This window comes from Cydia splendana, unplaced genomic scaffold, assembly GCF_910591565.1.
Source record: "Cydia splendana unplaced genomic scaffold, ilCydSple1.2 scaffold_50_ctg1, whole genome shotgun sequence".
Taxonomy (NCBI): domain Eukaryota; kingdom Metazoa; phylum Arthropoda; class Insecta; order Lepidoptera; family Tortricidae; genus Cydia; species Cydia splendana.
In genome coordinates this window covers 190,561-199,160 of record NW_026946893.1, presented here as the reverse complement: position 1 = coordinate 199,160, position 8,600 = coordinate 190,561, and positions in this window count along the sequence as shown.

The window sequence follows — 8,600 nt, the reverse complement described above, 5'->3', positions numbered from 1 at the left end:
TCCGAGGACAGGCCAGGTCTCGCTACCATATAGTAGGACTGGTCGGATGATGCTCTTGTACACAAGGCCCTTTAGCTTCACCGGTATCCTGGGGTCGCAGAGGACACCGGTTACTTCTCGCCATTTTGCCCAAGCAGCGCTAATTCGGGCTTGGACGTCGTGATCGATTTCACCCGATTCGTGCAGCACGGACCCAAGGTATTTGAATTTATTCGTTTTCACGACACAATCGTCTCCTACCTTTATGGGGTCGGGGTCCGTGCCGCCACATGCCATGTACTCGGTCTTCGCAACATTTAGTTTCAGACCGCCGTTCTCTAGCGCACCCTTCCATTGGTTCACTTTATGCTCCAGTTTCTGTTAATTAATGTTACATAGTAAAGAAAAATAATAGAAACCCCATGAATAAATGTAATTAATTATAAGTTAACCAGAGCAAAAATGAGTAGGCACTTTCCGGTGTAAACTTACTGTCGTTAAAATAAACATTTACCAAAATAAATTAAAAATTTACTACCTATTTCAAATAGATAGATATCTAAATCTATACATTTGTCACACATATTAAACATTACATGTTTAATTAAAGAAATTCAATAGTAGATAGGTACCTACTACCCGCGCGATTCGAACTTTAAGATATCGCGCCGTTAGACATTCACTAGATATGAAATAGTAAAGATATGTGACGTTCCACGGCAAAAGGTAGCTTATGGCGGCTGGCGCTTACGCTTATTATTATCGCCACTCCAATATTCAGTCGGGGCTACGGTACCTTTTGCCGTGGAACGTCACATATCTTTACTATTTCTTATCTAGTGCATCTCTAATTCATTTCCCGAATCCCGCCATACGTGTAACTATCGTAAAACAATTTTTACGCCGCACTGTCAATACAGTGCGGCGCGCGGTGACGTGCGTACGTGAGCGCGTGTGGCAACCAACTGGCTTGCTTTTCTACCGTGAACGGGAGCAGATTCGTAGGTATTAATCCGAGCTCGCGCAGAGAGTTCCATAGGCCTGCTCACGCTTAGCTCCACATTTCTAATAGGTTTTCCTGTCATCTATAGGTAAAGAGCTAATATGTGTATTTTTTTCATAATAAAAAGACCCAGTAGTTTCGGAGATAAGGGTAATGTTAATTTTTTGCCTGTTTTCTTAAATAACTTCTAAACTATTTATTTTAAAATTATGAAAAAAATATATTTGAGATTCTAATTCTAAAATGAGCCCCTTCATTTGATATATAACAAAGATATAGTTTTTTTTCTTCTATTTATCATTCATCTCAAAAGTGACCCCTTTATTTAAATTTATATTACATATTTACTTTACATGTATGTCTTTGGGTTATAGACAAATTTCAACTTATTAGTCCAGTAGTTTCGGAGCAAATAGGCTGTGACAGACGGACAGCCAGACACACGAGTGATCCTATAAGGGTTCAGTTTTATTCCTTTTGAGGTACGGAACCCTAAAAATAATGATTATAATAAGTTTTTCACCTTATGCCCATGTGGCGGTAGCAAAACAGCCAAGCCACATATTTTGACTAAGGTGTAGAGTTAGTGAAGGGGCTTGTAGAGTTTGAAGCTTGGCTCGACAAGAGATCTGATAACTTTTTAACAGTGCCAGTCTTAGGCTTATGGTTTCTTCTTAGCAACATTTTACATGAAAATGTTTTTGGTGGAATAATTTTTTACAGTATAAATATTTATTCGTAACAGTTAGTATTATCTTTTAACATGATTTTTACTGTACATCTGGGCCCTATTTCACCAACGTGACAGGTGCGACATTTGTCGACATCACTGTTACTGACGTCACAGGCCTTTATAGGCTACGGTAACCGCTTACCATCAGACGAGCGGTGTGGTTGTTTGCCACCAACCAGTGTTGGGCGTAATTAATTACTCGTGTAATTTAATTACATGTAATTAAAATGTTTGTAATTTAATTACATGTAATTAATTTTTCTGTGTAATTTGCAATTGTGATTACATTAATTAGTAATTAAATTACTCAATTACTTTTCATTTACCTTTTTAATAATATGCAAATAAGAACAAATTTACTTGTAGTAATTATAAAAACTTTTATGAATTCCATTATACGCTGGATAACGTTATAACATATTTTTTATCCCTGGAATCATACCTTTACAGGGTACTATGTGACAAACCACGTTGAATATGGCGGTTGGCGCTTACGTCGCGTAGCACCGCATTAGTATTGGGGCGCCGGTAATAATGACGTAAGCGCCGACCTAAGGTGCCTTTCGGGTTGGACTGTAGCAAAGGGGGGGCTGGGACTTGGACAATTGTCACAAGAAATACGACAGTTTTCACGAAATTCCGACACAGAACTCATTTACTGTCAAGAATTACCGAAAGTTCTTTGAAATCTTGTGTCAATTGTCATCATTATCATCATAAACATCACAAGAAAGATACCTGTTTTTTGCCGATATAATAAAGTTTTTTTTTAATAATACAATGATAGTGACAAACAGGAATAAGGCCCGTCCGATGGTAAGCTATAACCGTAGCCCATGGATGCCTGTGACGTCAGCAACAATGTCACGTTGGTGAAATAGGGCCCTGGTGCTACATTACGACACCGGTGCTATAATAAGCACATTAAAACACTCCCTTTGGCCGTGTTTTAAAATTCGTCATTCGTTGCAAACATTTCTATTTTTCGCACTTCTATCGTAAATAACTACCTATGTATTAATAAAAAAAGTTACCTATATAAGTAAGTAGTTACTGCCTTTAAAAAGTATAAGTGTCTAAATGTTATTAGACTTTTTGATTCTTTAAAACGTCTTTAGGTCAATAAAGCAAGTGAAAAATTATTAGAGTTAGACCAAGAAAAGTCTGCAGCGATTTGGACAACCCACGCAGTGAAGGTGTTATTTATAAGTCATAATTTCATAGAAGTTTCTTCAAATCGGCCTTATTAATGAGAGATTAAAAATATTCAAAATTATCTTAAAATATTTTAATCTATTATTTCATCTCATACGTTCAATAAGGCCCGGGACTGGACCTTTTTACCTGCACTGAAAGTGGATCTTCTTAGCAACAAGTACAAATTCAAAATAATAGGGAGCAACTGCTATTTTTGAATGCTGGGCCTTGTTACCCGCCGGGCCTCATATGCCTGCACCTCACCTACCTTATTTATTTGTTTTACAAGGGGAAAATTTGTTGATTAATCGTGCTAATATTGATACCCAAACAAGCGAAACATTCTAAAATTGAACCACAAGCGTAGCGAGTGGTTCGTAAAGTTGAACCTCGAGCGTAGTGAAGGTTTCAAGGGACGAGGGTTAAATAAAATTTTCACTGCATCAGCTCGTAAAGGCCCTCTTGATTGTTCGAAACGGATAAGAAGAGTGGCATTTAATTTGATGCAAATTTTGAGTTGTTTCCGTAGGTATACTCGTAAAGCTCAGTTGGTTGGTAAAATTGACTTTAAAATGATAAATATTGAATAACGTTAGTTTGAAATTGATTTAAATGATAAAGTAAATATTATCGGAGATATATATATCGGATATCGCTCTTAAACAAAAAATATATGTCGCTAGTCATTTATAACCTAAAAGCGCCAAATTACGCAAAATTATATTGAAATGACACCTGTCTATTGAATTTGAAGAATACTTACTTTAACAAGGGTGGTTATCTGTATGACAATGCACCTAAAATAATTTTCAAATGTATCTATTATTTCTATACTTAACACGATAACGAATTCTACGTAAACCAAACCGCGGGCAATCCCTAGTACATATAGAAATAAATAAGTGTAGGTAAGTTTCCATTAGTGTACCTACTATTAACAATATAACTATTTACCATTGATAATAATTTTATAAACGTTTTGCGTATTTTTTACGGGCGCTAATCGCTAGCCCGCCACCGTCGATCGCTGCCTCCTGCCATGGCGCACAGCGCGGCGCGCGAAAACGCCGCGCGTTTGAAATGTAACTCAATATAAGCGCGGAATGCATACTTACGTATCAGTATTTAGTGTCGCCGTGATTTTATATTTCTAATATTTTGTGTGGGAACTAAGATCTTTATTATGACCGTGTAATATTAACTCTACAAACTTTAATTAAATATTGGCTATACTGCTTAACCAGAAATCAATATCTAGACAAGCACATTGTCTACATTTCTAACTTTTTACAAGTATACTAAGTTGATAGATAATATCGTAATTTTACAATATCAGCTACTTTAATTCTTTATTGACAAAGTAATTCGTGTTTTTACGTTCACCAGAAAGCAGCTGTTCCAGATTTCTAAAAACCGAATACTGTGAATAAATTAAAGTGTTATTGAACATGTTGCAGTTTTTTGTAACTTTAATTTTATATTTACATAGTTATTTAGCAAAATTGAAATATTTAAATATGGCCGAACGCTCCACCTATAATTTTCTAATATTTTACATAAATGTTATTTAACATGCATGCAATAACATATCAAAAAAGAAAAAACTTTAATGTTATCAAAACCCATTTTTGTTCCACCGCTGGTCTAATATTACTCTCACAAGTTCCGTGACATTTCGACCTTGTAATTTTTTAAGTAAACGTTTTTGTTTATCTATGAGGATCTCACTAGAATAGTATAATCAAGGTATGTTTATATTTGATGATTGAAATAGTAACGCAAAAAAAAATTATATTTGTGTCTTATATTCCTGCCGAAGACTTTTATTTTACCTTTTCCTTTTACGCAAGTTTGGCCAAGTAATAAGAATTTAGGGCTCTCAATTTTATTTTGACTTCTACAACAGTAAAGCTACGAGGCCATGTTTGGTATCCTTTTCGTATAAATTCGCAGTACCAAATTTAGTTAAGGTATCACATTGACACCATTCCGAAGTAAAAACATATAAACTTATTAAAATACTTTCTTTTAAACTCCTCTTCACGCTTAAACTGCTGAACAGTTTTAATTTAAATTTGGTACACATATATTTTGAGTCCCGAGACAGGATATAATAAGTTATCTCAAAAATCATCCTTTAAAAGTGTGAAATGAGGTGCAGGGGGGAATTCAGAATTGACTTCTTGAAGTTAATACTGTTTAAGTTTAGGTTTGAAGTCATGTTTTTTTATCATTTTTAACTAAATCAAAGATGTAGACCATCCCAAATTTCATATAAATCGGTTCAGCGGTTATTGATTTCCCGTACAAATTTCCACGCCACTTTTCACACCTTCAAAAGATGATTTTGGTTATAAGATCTATCCTATGTCCTGTTCCGGGACGCAAACTATTTCTATACCAAATTTCAACGAAATCGGTTCAGCGGTTAAGCGTCAAGAGGAGTTTCAAAAAAACCGGCCAAGTGCGAGTCGGACTCGCGTATTGAGGGTTTTTTTTTATTTTATTTTTTTATTTGCAGATAAAACATAGTAGGTACAATGCATGCAAATACAATTATATTAACATTACACCACCGGTAATGTCAAAATTAATTACAAAAATCAAAAGAATAAAAATCCATTACAATTAAAACCATAGTAAGAAATAAATTATACATATATTAAATGTCAGTTAATTCGTGATTACCAATAAAATTAAGAAAATAAGAAAATAAGTTAAAACAGAAGAAATACAAAAGAGAACACATAATCAGAGTTAAAATATAAATGTCAAATTCCGTACATTAAGACCGACTCGCGCTTGACTGCACATTTCTAATAGGTTTTCCTGTCATCTATAGGTAAAGAACTATTTTGTGTATTCAGACGGACATACATACAGAGGCACGAGTGATCCTATAAGGGTTCCGTTTTTTCCTTTTGAGGTACGGAACCCTAAAAAGATTTTTTTTATTTTGTGGAATGGTGTCAATGTGATATCTTAAATGGATTCAGCACCCCAGATTTATACGAAAACGATACCAAACACGGCCTAGCACCTTCACTGATATAGATATATCAAGATAAAATTGAGAGCCCTAAATAAACTTTCAAGAGCGGATATCTCAAAAACTATTCAACATATCGAAAAAATTGACTGAATAAACTTGTAACAAATTAAATTAACTTTCATTTTGTATAAGTGGTCATGTCGCTGAGATGCATAGTTTCCGAGATATAATCGAAAAACCGGAAAATGGGACCTTCAAAGTCCCCTCTCTCCCCCCCGCTCAAGGGCTACGGCCGGGGACTTTTGATATGTTCACCTCCTAACTTGTCAAACCGAGTTACGGAGTCAAAAATTGTGTTCCGAGCATTTCCCTCTACAACTTTTGGAGCATTCGTTGCCTGACCTAAGTAGCTTATTGCATTTCTTTAAAAACTTTTCTGTAAAAGGTTGACGGGTGTTGGGTGTTTATTTGGTTTCGGTCGATTATTATCATTTGCATTGCCCATGATGACTTACTAGAATTACGAGCACACGAGACACTAATAGTAGTTTGACAAACCTTGGTTTTCAAGAGGTATTTTATATTGACATTTGCTGTCACAAATTTGCTGTCAGATTTAGTCGCAAACCGCACGCAAAGTGCACACAAATGTGTCGACACCTTGTTACGGAAAAGTGTAGACACGGCGACGACACTTTGTTTCGAAACAATTCTAGACACATTGTGTGGACTCTGTTACGACACATCTGACATTTAGTTACCACTTTGATGATTCTGCGACTGGAATGGTTATATGGGATGCCACTAGCCTCAGAAGCTTAGGTGGACACCCAATGCTCTCGAGTGCTGTGTACAAGCCCTCCCGACTGACCGTGTCGAAGGCCTTGTTAAGGTCAACGAAAGCCATAACCAAGGGGGTCTTTTGTTCACGACACTTCTCCTGTATCTGGCGAAGTGTGAAAATCATCAGACAAATGGCAAAATGGCAATCAATGGCAATGGATCTGACCAGTACAAGTTTGCAAAGGATCTATATCTGAATCCCTAAAATCTTTTCTCCTATCTTTGCATTCCCTAATATTGTTTGTCATAATGATCAGATGTCCTAACGCGCGTATTCCCTAGTTTTGGTTTCCCTATTATCGAATGGGCGATTTTTTTTTGTCCTAATATCTTTTTCCCTAATGACACTTTCCATATTGAGTATTTATCCTAATGTTATGTAGCATAATTCTTTTTTTGCCTAATTATTGTTAGGCCTAAAAATTATATATCCTAAACATCATGTTACCTAATTTCACTTAGCCTATCGTTGCTTGACCTAACACTCGTATGCCCTAATTTTAATTTCCCTATTGCGTTTCGTTTTTACAATGGTCGCAGTTCTAACCTAACCTAACCCACTTTTGTGGCAGCAGTTCGTTTTTGCGAGGATCACAGTTCTAACCTAACCTAACCCACTTTTGTGGCAACATTTCGTTTTTACAATGGTCGCAGTTCTAACCTAACCTAACCCACTTTTGTGGCAGCAGTTCGTTTTTGCGAGGGTCACGGTTCTAACCTAACCTAACCCACTTTTGTGGCAACAGTTCGTTACCATTCATTATGGAAAGTAATTGTTATGATAATTGATCAATAGGAAAAGTAACTGTTATGACGATTGATCATTAGGGTAATAGCCATTAGGTCAAAACAGTTAGAACATGTTATTTTATGCCAAACATTGTTAGGGATTTCGAAGAATATGGTAAAAAACATTAGGGATCTTGATAGTTATGGTACAAATGCTTAGGGCAAATGAGTCTTAGGCTAACCATTACATTATGGAAAATAATCGTTATGACAATTGATCGTTAGGGCATGTGCCCATTAGGACAAACCAGTTAGGGCAAGTGACTTTAGGACAAACGTTGTTAGGGATTCAGAATGTGCAAAGTACCGTGTACTTGAAGTGTAGCTTTAGCACTACGAAGTATTTCCATAGTGTCCGAACAGGGATTCATGCGGTGCTTAAGGGCGGCGTCACGCTTAGTATCCAACAGAGGTTGCAAATGTTCTATATTAGCCGAGAACCAGTCCTGGGACTTTGACTCAGCAAATCCGAAAACCTCAGCGGCGCTTGAAGTCAGTAGCTTTTTGACACTCTCCCACTCAACGCCTATGGGCGTATTGGCGTCCCAAGCAGTCAACTCGTTATTTGCCAAACACCCAAACTGACGGCATTTTTCGTCATCCCTAGTATTAGAAAGAATAAACTTTCTCCTACCTGGCGTTTTGGACGAATGTATCCTTTTTTGAGCGATGGCTACATTTGCTGCTACTAAAGAGTGGTCGGTGTCACAGTCAGCGCTATGGTATGTGCGTGTGTGAAGGAAGTCGCGGAGATCCTTACTTCTAGAGAGAATCACGTCCAACTGATGCCAGCGACCAGATCGCGGGTGTTTCCAGGAGACTTTTCGAAACTCTTTGCCTTAATGGCAATGGCTTTTAATGGCAAGTCATCAGAGCCGTTTGCTGTTTCCAGAGGAGTGCGGCAGGGCTGCGTCTTGGCTCCTACCCTGTTTGGTATATACTTCTCGCTTATTTTACGTACCGCTTTCGGCGATAACCAACAGAGTATCCATCTGCACACGAGGGCCGACGGAAAGATATTTAACATCTCTCTCCTCAAGTCCAAAAGAAACCGCGAGGATCTT